General features: G+C 49.7%; 1 protein-coding gene across 3 annotated transcripts in view; it reads right to left on the bottom strand.

Moving 5' to 3' along the window:
- NUDT22 (nudix hydrolase 22) overlaps positions 1-12,691 on the bottom strand; it is a 122,672-nt gene that overhangs the window by 34,226 nt on the left and 75,755 nt on the right. The window contains exon 1 of one of the 3 annotated variants that reach the window (XM_069644859.1): positions 4,335-4,505. The exons of the other annotated variants lie outside the window; for them this stretch is intronic. The gene's annotated coding sequence lies outside the window, so the exon portion shown is untranslated. Of the gene's footprint in view, positions 1-4,334; positions 4,506-12,691 lie in introns of those variants that run through there. 3 annotated transcript variants of the gene reach the window in all.

Raw genomic sequence — 12,691 nt, 5'->3', positions numbered from 1 at the left:
TTTGCAGCATCTCAGCTCAAACCTCCACTTCTCCACTACGGCCACCACTTGGGTTACATCCTTCCTAAGTTAACAAACCTCGAGAGTCTTCATTGGAGACTCAGCAGCAGATCCTATTGCTGTCCCTCTTGGAATACCCCAAGGGTCCTACCTTTCACTGACCCTCTACAATATCTACACCAAGCCGTTATTTGATGACCTAGACTCCCTCTGTATCATCTGCACCAATTTCACTGATGATACCCAAATCCTCATCCCTATTTCAGGAACCCACACCACCGACACTGTTGCCATTAGCAGGGTGTGCGGCATCAGCCTAAGTTGGATGGTTACTGATATAAACTAAGCCTCCTTCACCAATTAGGAACACCGGAAGGTAAGTAGTTTACATGTAGGTTTATTTCTCTTAGATCATAAGTAGAGAAAGCACTGGGACATCCATCTAGCCCAGCACCTTAGGTCCAACTGACACCAGTAGAACCCTGCACACCAAACATACATCAACATTCCAACTAGAGTCCCTGTGACATCACCACACCAAAACTCCACCTGGAATGTTAGTGACATCACCACTATCACAACACTCAGCCATAATCAATCCCAGCACAGATTATGACATATGCCCATCTCTTCAACAACACAACACTAGACCCATGGTAGAGACCCATCACAAGTGCAATATTACCAGAAAAGTTACAGCTCAGAAACCATTTTCTACTCCCCCTGAGCCAACCGCTACAACCTCAACATCTAACCAAGATCTTAGATGGAAAATACAAAAACGAACCCAATCACAGGCTCTCCCCAGAACCTGAACCCACTCAGCTACAAACCCGCTGAATGCAACACAAATATGGAAGAACCAACAATAAGTCCTTCACTGTGGAGACCCCTTGCATCCAACCAAAACTAACCCACTCACCATCTAATCCCCACACAGACATGTGGCCACCATGTCTGTGCCTAACACCAAATAAAACTATGATCCCCTACCACTGAATTCCATAACAACACAACACTGTCACCATAACTTACTCAAAGAGCACCGCACCGCCCTTAAAAACGACCCAGACAGCACCTCACTGCCCCTTAAATCAGACAGCACCACACTGCCCCTTAATACCAGACAGCACCACACTGCCCTTAACAACGACCCAGACAGCACCTCATCTGCCCCTTAAACCAGACAGCACCCCGCTACCTACCAGACAGCACCTCACTGCCTACCAGACAGCACCTCACTGCCTCTTAACACCAGACAGCACCTCACTGCCTACCAGACAGCACCTCACTGCCCCTTAACACCAGACAGCACCACACTGCCCTTAAAAATACTGGCATCATCCACACATAACGAGGGGACATGCCCCTACGAACACGACAAACAAAACACTGCATGACAACATGTAAAACCCCACAGTAAGCGATAACCAGATAAAGTCCATGGCGTTAAAGTCCTCGCGCCAAACCCCAAACATGTCCCTGTAACGCCATACCACCAAAATGCACAGCAACAAACATTATAATCATTTTCCCATGAACACCAACCCACGAGTCCATACTGCGAACCCAGGGAAAATCCTAAACATTAGGCCACCACAGAAACACAACAGCAGTACATCAAAGACAGGCCTTAAACTGCTAACCTTAACCCAGGACCAAACCCATACATCTGCTAACCCCGAGGCCACTATGTAAACACAACAGCATTATAATAACACCGGCCTCCCCAACACCTACCTCATAAAAACCTCTGGACTTGATAGATCCTCCACGCCATGCAAGCCCCAGAGGTCTGGATCCAGCGCTCGCCACTTTGCCATGCTTCGTGTCAAGGCACCCACTTGTTGCTTCCTCCGTCTTACAGCATAAACATAATAAAAACCCATTCTTGCAAACATGGTCACCGCGCTTTTCACCAGCTCCAATAGTAAACGTTGTTCTGCAGGTGTAAACTCAGCGCCCTCCCGTTGTGCCAAAAAAACCTTTGCTTCAGGACCGACCGCTCCGTATGAGGAGCGCTCTACCTCAGAATGTGACCCACACATATAACTATGCTCCTCCGGAACATAGTAACTTCCGTGTCCATGAACGTTGTGTTCCAAGAGGACGTAGCTGCAAGCTTCAATGTTGCGTTCCAGCAAGAGATGCTGGGATGCCAGCCCTCCTCCCAGCAACGTCATCACAACTGCTACGGAGACCAAGAGCAGAGCACCGAGCTCCGGCCGTATCGTTCTAAGCTCCACGGAAGCCACTTCACCAGCCACCGTAACTCCGCAGGCCACCACTGCGCTAGCCACCTCCATTACTGCGGCGCACCGGAGAAATGGCATGGCGCTACCAACCGGCGCACACCCGTGAAAGTGCACCCAAACAGGACAATCCGCGGCGCTCCTCATCCACAGCAGCACCTCTGGACCACTCCACAAGGGCCCGTACACCGCCAGCCACTCCAGACAATGGGCCACTGCCCCTTTTCCGACCACTTATCCAAACGGTCCAAACTGCGCCCCCTGGCCGCTCCAGTCCTTAGCTCAAACAAACTCTTCAAAGCCCAAACACTGGACCTTGAAACCTGGGCCACAACACCACCCAGACTGCAGGACACCTCTGCCTCAACAGGACCCCGACCTGGACCTCCACTGCACCGCCCGGCCTGCAGCCTCTTCGTGCTTGATGGATGTCACCCTGGAAGGCAGCGCTCCTCACCAGCTGCCCCTTCCCAGCAGCATCAGAACCATCCCACCTTCGTCGCCAGTGATATAAACTAAGCCTCCTTCACCAATCAGGAACACCGGAAGGTAAGTAGTTTACATGTAGGTTTATTTCTCTTAGATCATAAGTAGAGAAAGCACTGGGACATCCATCTAGCCCAGCACCTTAGGTCCAACTGACACCAGTAGAACCCTGCACACCAAACATCCATCAACATTCCACCTAGAGTCCCAGTGACATCACCACACCAACAATCCGCCTAGAATGTTAGTGACATCACCACCATCACAACACTCATAGCCATAATCAATCCCAGCACAGCTTATGACAGTTACCCACAATCTATGCCTTAACAATGAAAAAACGGAGATGCTAATTGTGGGATTCCCCTACCACCTCAAAAACCTAGACACTTTCTCATCCTTCTCCATTGACGGTACTGACTGACATACCTGTCCTGAAACAGGTGCAAACCTGGGGCATCCAACTGGATACAGATCTCTCCATGGCCAAACAGATCAATGCCCTGGCTTCTTCCACGGCGAACAATTCCAGGCTTATCTCTTTGAGTAGACAGTTCCTTTCTCTGAGAAACTGCCTAAGGCTCAGAAGAGCCATCATCATTAGTAAACTTGACTACTGCAACACTCTTCTCATGGATACCTCTGCAACAAACCTCACAAAACTCCAACTGCTTCAAAACAAAGGACTTTGTGCAGTCTTGGGTATACTTCGCTCAAACCACATTTCAGCAACCAGTTGAGATGCCCACTTGCATGCGCATCAAGGCCTGCATCGAATTTAAAACTTTAACCATCACTATTGTATCTACAAAGAGGCTCCCACTCTACCTCAATGACAGCATTGCCCTAAAACACCATGCAAGCTCTCTAGGATCGGCTGGCAACCTCAACATGCCCACCCCTCGAATCCAAAGCAAACAAGCAGGAGGCATAAGTTTGTGTGACAGCGCCCTCTCTCTTGGACGCCCTACCACCCAATATCAGAATGGAACACTCCCACAATCCTTAGAAAACTGGTGAAAACTTGGCTGTTGAACACTATTAATGTCTAATTTTCTATATTCTGTTATCTACCTCTGGACAAACGCTGTGACACCCCCACGCCTGAACGATACACAAATGCAATAAATAAAATGGACCCATTTTGATGTCTCTTTTATTGGATTATCTATATAGAGATTTTTACTAGCAATTATGCTATACTTGACACTTATTTGTATGCATGTTCTCCCTTTCATGTTATGAGTATATTGTAAGAACATGACTGCCTATTGTGATACTCCTTTAGTTACAGTGGACTTGACTCTTAGACAGATTCCTTTAGACACCCTTCTTAGACAGTGACACCAATTATTATTTTGAGGGGTTTTAGGACTCCCCTCGATTTTTCACCTCACTGAAGTACTGCACTACATCCATGGACCGACAAATAGGGAGATCAGTCAGCACATAGCCCTGGCTGACATATCTTGATGTAGTTACTGGCTGTGAACTCCGCCGGGGTCATAGACCTATAGAAGAAGTAGTCCAGCAGCACTATAGCACAGAGGAACGCTCCATAATTTAAAGCTCTCCATTTTGATTTGCGTAACTCACCTTCAGTCCTAACCTCGCTTCAGATCCAACTCTTCGCCTCTGCTTTTCTCGTCTCCTGCTCTGGCAAACCCCAGAGATTACCAGAGGTGTGAGGGTCCAGCTCAGGCACGGGACACCCCGAGTGAAGTCAGGTGGGTCTGCAGCGCTTTTGACACGCGCTCAGCTATAAAAGAACCCAGGCCGGAAAGGCACTGCGGCGTGGGAGGTGCGGGGTCGTGGGGGCGTAAACAAAACCCAAAACAACCACACGGGCGGTTGCTGGGTGGCGCGCGGTGACCACAGAAAAAGCAGAGCGTGGCAGCAGACAATGCGGTGACATCACCAGCGCTATTTTCGTAGAACACGGTCTACGAGGGTGCGTCCAGGCCCGAGGCAGGGAGAGCCTGCTTACGAAGACACAGGTTCAACGGGGTGCGCTCCCCCACACAGGAGGAGGACATTTTTTGCATACCAGGCAGGCACAGAAAAACGCACTTACAGGAGTGCCAGGTGCAGGTGACGAGGGAGAGAAAGAAATGCTCTAGGGCGGGGAACGGATGGGTCAGAAAGGTCAATTCTGTGCATTTTGCAACTCTGGGCCAAAGAGCGATAATGTAAACGCGTACATTCATGTCCCCCTTTGGTTACTCCCCGGTGTCTTTTCGGCCCAGAGTGAAGAGGAATGGGAGAAATATCGGGCAACTGAGGTCTGAAAGATTTGGAATGGCATTGCTCTGGGTAACCATCCAGGCCCACCATGCCATCACAGATGGGGCAGACCATGGGCACATTAAAACTAGGTCGCTCCGAAACCCCCCTCCCCCCAGCCACCCCTCTTCTGCGGGAGGCCACAAGCGATCCCAGACAGTATTCCTCCTCTTTAGGAATCGTTAGTTAAGTGTAGCTTTGGTCTCCAGGCCCAGCAGCCTCGGGCCCAGTTCTTGGCATACCCTCCCCAGTCAGGTGACATTTTGGCTTACTGCACAAAAACCCAGACTCATTTAAAAGTGGAAAAGGTTGCTTTAATGTGACAGGCCAAAGCTTACAATTAAAACTCGTACTTGGCTCCATTGCCTTACAAACTACAGAACTATTTTAAACAACCAATTAAATAAACATTTTCATTTTCTCCCAACAATTAAATAATTAAATAAACCACTTCCTCCTTAACTATCCCTTGGACCCTACCATCTCCTTACCCTTTTCCAGGCGTCCGGCTTTCTCCCCGGGGCCATGCCCCTACAGGCTCAATACCTGTTCCCCCGGGGTGGTCCGCTTGTGCAAACAGCACCACCCCCTCCTTTCCCGTGCCATTCCCCCATTGTGCTTCCCTCCCCCCCATCAAAAAGGGGCCATGCCCCCGGTAAACAGAACCCCTTCAACCCCATAATGCTCCCCACTACACCAAACTCCCCCTTCCTATGACCTGCAGCCAGTCTGACCTGCCACATCAGCAACAGAAAATATCACAATACAACTTCACTAGTGCCCCAGACCTGTCACACAAAACTCCCAAAACATGGCTCCTTACATACACCAAAAATACCCCGTAAAAATTTGGTTTAACATGGACAGGAAAAACCCCGAAGAAACACAAGTGCAACCTCACCCCCTTAACAAAACCCACTAACAAACCTAACACAGAAAGGGGTGGGAGGGCGGGACAATCTCCAATCCCAAACCGTCGCCTGACTCCTGAACCTTCCATAGCCCCTTAAATACCCAGAATGCTCTATCCCAGTGCCAAAATAATCCCCGGGGGGAAACGCTTTGCGTCCCCCCATGGCTCCCCTTTTGGCTTACTGCACAAAAACCCAGACTCATTTAAAAGTGGAAAAGGTTGCTTTAATGTGACAGGCCAAAGCTTACAATTAAAATGCTTACTTGGCTCCATTGCCTTACAAACTAGAGAACTATTTTAAACAACCAATTAAATGATTAAACATTTTCATTTTCCCCCAACAATTAAATAATTAAATAAACCACTTCCTCCTTAACTATCCCTTGGACCCTACCATCTCCTTACCCTTTTCCAGGCGTCCCTCTTTCTCCCCGGGGCCATGCCCCTACAGGCTCAATACCTGTTCCCCCGGGGTGGCCCGCTTGTGCAAACAGCACCACCCCCTCCTTTCCCGTGCCATTCCCCCATTGTGCTTCCCTCCTCCCCCCATCAAAAAGGGGCCATGCCCCCGGCACCAGAAAAACCCTCCCCCGAGGTGTTCTTTCTGCCCCACCATTTCTCTTTACCTCCAATTCATCAACCAATCACCCAGCCAAGAACCCAAGTCCGCCAGATAATGATTATTCCCAAACATCGACAAGTGTACACCATCCTCTCTAAAAATCATGAATCCTTCATAGACACATTCTTTATAATCCATCACCTATACCGCCACCGAGGCGCAAAACTTTACCATCTCTCTGTGCCTTTCCTAGCACGCTCAATTGCACCCTCACGTCTCGCTCCCCTTCAAACTCTCAGAGGCAACAGTTTAGTCCACACTACCGTTGCTTTAGGCCACATCTCGCAAACCCAAACTAAATCCCATTTCATTTTCCTGAGAATAGACACCTCCGTATCCCTTACCAGGTCATTCTCCCCCGCATGAATAATCACCACCTCTGGAGCCCCATAACGTTCCCTCAAAACCGCCAACATATGTAGCAACTGATCCCAATGCAGACCCCCTAACCCATACCATTTTACCACCACATCCTTATAGCTACACCCCAATTGCCTGCCAAGAACCCTTTTCTCTGCTTCTTTCCCAGCCCATTTAACAATTGAGTGGCCGACAATCCATATTTGCGCCAACTCCCCCTCCTTTCGCACAGCATCTGAAAAAGAAATTACAAATTACTAAGAAATTATAACATCCTGACAAAAACATTCCACAAGGTACTGTGACACTTTCTTTCACAATTGCCCTTTACCAAGATCCCTGACATACCCATTTTATCTCCCTGACCTCCAACGCCCCAGACTTGTCAACCTATCCTCTGAAAAACCCAACCTACTACCTTCAGATGCTGCACCCATCCTATAAGAATGTTTCCCAAAATCCTCAGCCTTTTCCCCAACCGCTCCCAGAGCCTTTCGCAACACCCCCAGAACTTGGGCCGCTGAAACTAGCGCCCCATCCATATGCTGAAAAACTAAACCTGTCCTCTCCCCACAACGTTCCCTCCACACTCTTCCCGCCTGCACCGGGCATAAATCATTGCCCCCTCGACCCAGCAGAACCCAAGAGCCCTTTCCTATGTGATCCGTCTTAGACCTTCTTATCTTGATGTCCAAACCTGATTCTGTAATCTGAACATCTTCCCATTGCAAACCCCCTAACCCACCTTTTCCACCCACCAACTCAGAAACCCGGAAAGCCCCAAAGAATAACCAAGTAAAACAAGTCATAAACAGCTCCCCTTCCCATACTGACCAACAAACCCTCCCCAACACCTGAATCAACCTCTTTAGCAAGTCCGGCGATATCGGTCTCCTCTTATCCTTCTCCCGCTTACTCTCCATTGCCCATCCTTCTAACATCCTGCTCACCATTTCCCCGCCGCTCGGCTGAAAACCCCAAAACCATTTCCCATAAAAAGCAATCCCGGCTAGCTTCCCCGCAACAGTTGCCCTAGACCAACCCCTGTCCATGCACCTCAAGATAAAGTTCATGACATCATCCCTCCTCCACTCTTCCGCATCCCATCTACCCTTCCAGTTACAAGCTCCCACCCTTATTAAATCCTCCCAAGCCCTCCTGTATGACTCCTTAGATGCCGCGGCCAGTGACTCCTCCACCAAGGCAAGCGCTCTCAGCTTCCGATCTTCCACATCTCATCTGGAATCCGCTGCCCCTCCTGATCCGCATCTGGAGCCAATCCACGGAATCTTTGCCATTGAAAACGAGATAATGCATCAGTGATGCCATTATCCTTCCCTGGCACGTGTGTTGCCTTGAACATCACATTCAATTCCATGCAACGCAGAACAAACTCTCTCATCAGCCTTGCCACCCTCTGATCCCTTGCTGACTGCCTGTTCACTACATGAACCACGCATTCGTTGTCAATGTTGAAATGCACTTTCTTATTCTGCAAATCCGTCTCCCACAACTCCAATGCCACCAGCAAAGGGAAAAAATCAAGAAATGCTATACTGCTTCCTACATTCAGCCACAGCGATGGCCACTTCTCCGCACACCACTTTCCTTCCCAGAAAACACCAAAACCTCCCGCTCCTGCTGCATCAGAAAATATCTGCACCTCCCATGTCACCGGGTCTCCTTGCAACCACATTGACACTCCGTTAAAACTCTCCAAAAAACGCAGACAAATTCTGCAATCCTCCCACACTCCATCCGATACTCTTATCCGATGATGTGGGTACTTCGCTCCTGCCATAGACCTCGCCATGTTCCTACAAAAAGTCCGCCCTGGGGCCACAACTTTACATGCAAAATTCAGATGCCCCACCAATCTCTGCATTTCAACCAGCATCATTTCCTTGACCCCTACAGCTATCTCCAGCAGACCTACCAATTTTCTCACTTTGTCATGCGGCTAGCGTGAGGTCATGGCCACTGAATCCAGTTCGATTCCCAAAAATGTCAAAACCACTGCCGGTCCTTCTGTTTTGTCTTCCGCTAGAGGCACCCCCAACTCTCTTATCAACTCCTGAAACCATTTTAGCATTTCCTTGCACTCCCTCTCTCTTTCCGCCCCGCTAATGAACAGAAAATCATCCAGGTAATGTAAAACACTCTCCCACCCTGAACTAAATGAGAAAGCCCACTGTAAGAAAGAGCTGAAACGTTCAAACAAAGCGCAGGAAATTGTGCACCCCATTGGCAAGACTTTGTCTATGTATATGCAGTCCTCAAATTGCAGACCTAACAACCAAAAATCCTCTGGGTTCACCGGCAACAACCTGAAAGCCACCTTAATGTCACATTTGGCCGTGAAGGCCCCTCGCCCTTCTTTCCTCACCAACTCCACCGCCTGGTCCTTGCTTCATATACAACCCCACATTCTTCCGGGGCAATAAAATCATTGAACGACATGCCCTCAGGCCATGACAAATGGTGTATCAATCTGAACTCCCCTGGGGCTTTCTTGGGCACCACCCCCAGTGGGGATATAAGTAAGTCATCCGGCAGGTCCTCAAATGGGCCTACTATCCTTCCTGCCGCAATTTCCTTACTCAACTTCTGTCTTACCACTTCAACATTTTCTTTGGCTGACTTCAAGTTTTCTGCCCACCTACGCACCCTTGGGCCCTGGTACCCTAGTCTGAAACCCTGACAAAACCCATCACTCAAAATCTTAGCCCCTTCCCTGTTCGGATAAAATTGCAACCATTTCTGCAGCACCTCCACTTTAATTGGAGTAAAAGCTTTTTCCCACAACCCCTCTACCGGATCCTCTCCCCCTCCCATTCCCCCTGTCTCCCTGTTGGAAACACTGAGTGATAGGGTGTTTTCCTCCTCATCCCTGAATCTACATAAATTCCTTGTGCAGCCGTCCTTATTAAATGCCCAGCACGCTGCTGAGGACTGTCCCCTGCCTCCTCCCCCTGCCCCTTCATGGGCAGGGCGACCAAGAAAGGGCTGGTAAGGCACGGGCAGCCCACTTGCTGTGTGCAATGTCGGGGCAGGCCTCTTGGAGCCATCCATTGCAGCCAAAGATCCCTGTCTATCTCCCCCCAAACAGCCCGACTATCCTCTGCCATTCTTGCTCTGAATTCCTCATCATAGCGGACCCAGGCAAAACCCCCGAAACTCGTGAAAGCCTTTCTAATTACATCCATATATTTAAGCAGAGCCACGCATCGCTCCGGAAATTTCTCACAATATACACTGGCATAAATGATAAATGCCGACGTCCAATTCTCACTGGGACCCTTGGACGCGAAGCCAGTTCCCTCTCCTCTTCTTTAGACCCCTCCTTTGCTCTCACTTCCCTATGGAGCAGCTTAAAAACATCTACAAAGTCCCCCGCCTGAATCTTCTCCTTGGTCGTTGCCATCAAGTGCGCCCCCAAAGGTTTTGTGATACCCATGTACGGCAGCTTTTTCTCTTTTACTTTCCCTTCCACCGCCTTCTCTTTTTCAACTTGCTCTTCAGGCACCAATGGCTCCAACACCTTTTCCGTTTGAACTTCAACTGAGCAAATGACCTTCTCATCCCCCAATGCTCCAATGGCCTGTACCCCAACTTCTTTCCTTAGCCTTTGCAGACCAGTCCTTTCATTTCCTGTCCCCCTTCCCGTGTCCCTTCTCTGCCATGCAGATGACCATTCCCTTTCCTGCTCACCTCTTTCCACAGAGCCCTTCTGTGGCCTGACGTCCGCACCGATGCTCTTCATGTCTTTTCTGAGAGGGCTCCTACTGCGGGGACAAAACATGTCAGCAGACTCATCCAACCAATTGCTCCCCCGACCTCTTTCCCTCTGACCGCCCTGAACCCGTCTACCCCAATCCACCCTCAAACCTCTTCTCTCCTCCCCCCTTTTCCTTACAGCCCTATAACCTTCTTCCTCCCACTGTCCCACATAAAACTCCACTCCAACATCATCATCCCTTAAATACCATTGTGGATGCGAGCTCATCCCCCAGTTGAGTAGATCATCTTCCTGCGAGCCCGGGGCGTCCGCCCCGCCACTCCTTTGAGGTCTTCTCGGCGGGGCCGCAGCAACCCCTGCCTGGTCCTCTTCTCTCGGGCGAGGCGTAGCGTCCTCCCTGTAATCCTCCCCGCTAGGGGCCGTGCTGCACCCTCTAGGCTCTCTTTGGGCCGACCGAGGAAGGGCCGTACTAAAACCCTCTCCCTCCACCTGAACAGCGGGAGCTGCGCAGCGCCCTCCGCCCTCGCTCCTATCCGGGGGGGCTGTTACCCATGCCCCAGTCTAATCTCCTCAATTGAAGGGGACCCCTCTCTCATTTTCCCACCTGCAGTTTTATGCAGACATTTCCCCCCTTTACCCCTTTGTCCTGCCACTCTCTTCTGTGCCCCATCACCGCCCACACCCTGGCCCCCTTGACCAACCTCTATTTGAGCACTCATAACCTCTCCTCTTCTGCCATTGGCCCCCTCTCTCTCAGGCTCCCCACCCGACATAATTTCTGCCCTAGACGCCCTCCTATCTATCTCTCTCCTCAATTTCCTGCCCGTGGATTCCCAAGCCTCCCCTCTCCCCACCACGCCGATATGATGAGCAGAATAGCCCGCAGATGCGAAAATAATTAAAGGTGCTGCAGGCTCACAGAAACTAATACAACAAAGCTTAACGCTTCTCAATTAACACGCTCGCCGGCACCTTTCTCCCCTCCCCAGGCCACAGAAGCTTGTAAACTCTGAGTACCTGGTTGCCACACAACACCCGAACCCGCCTCTTCCCCCTGGAGCCGAAAGAAACGTTCCGCTCCACTGGAGAAACCTAACGAGCCTTGCAATTAAACAAACAAATGGGCCACAGAGAAGCTCCCAAACGCGGAAAGCCCACGGAGCCTAACTGAAGCAGGTAAGAAATGGAGGTACCTTATTTATGGTACCTCCGCTACAAATTTGACAGGCTTTTTGCCCTACTCCTCACCTCAAAAACCAAACCCCCTCAATGTCCCAAATCATGGAAGGCTCGGGAGCAGGCAACAGAACTGCAATCTCCAATCCCAAACCCAAAAACAAGCCCAAAGTCGCTTATAATAAGCGGCCCTGACAACACTGCTCCCGAACCTTCCATAGCCCCTTAAATACCCAGGACGCTCTATCCCACGGGCGGCCACTCGCTGGCCGTGTGCAGCGCCAAAATAATCCCCAGGGGAAACGCTTCGCGTTCCCCCCGGGTCTCCCCTTTTGAAAACTGAACCGCAGGGAAACCACAGGTCACTGTTTTCCAGGCTGCCATTACAGAGTGAAACTCGTTTTTTTACTTCACTTTTGTTATTCAAAATGATGAAATGCAACATTCCAAAAGCACATTAAGAATAAACCACAATGTATTGGTAATGAAAATACAAAACTCAAACCCCTAACAAACCAGTCTAATTAATAGAACCCATAAAAAAACATTCTGATTAAGAGGTGAGCTAAAACCCATAATCGGGACAGGCATCACTCATCTCATGGGGACAGAGAGCTAGGCATGTGGACACTTTCAGCTAATTAAACTACTTTTGAAGTCACAGAAGTCAAGATGGGAGCCTCTGACATTACGAGAACAATGTATGACTTAAAGGGAGGGGTTCTTTAACTACATAAGTCTGTAAAACACGTTCTATCCTATAGAATAATCAGTGAGTAGGGTCAGGTTTAAGCAATAAACCCAGACGGACAGGTCCTTTACCGGGTCGGGGCTAACAGGCCCAAGCGAAGCAAAGGCCT

This window comes from Ambystoma mexicanum, chromosome 2p (assembly GCF_040938575.1).
Source record: "Ambystoma mexicanum isolate Mex_15411 chromosome 2p, UKY_AmexF1_1, whole genome shotgun sequence".
NCBI classification, from domain to species: domain Eukaryota; kingdom Metazoa; phylum Chordata; class Amphibia; order Caudata; family Ambystomatidae; genus Ambystoma; species Ambystoma mexicanum.
This window is presented reverse-complemented; position numbering and strand designations above follow the sequence as displayed.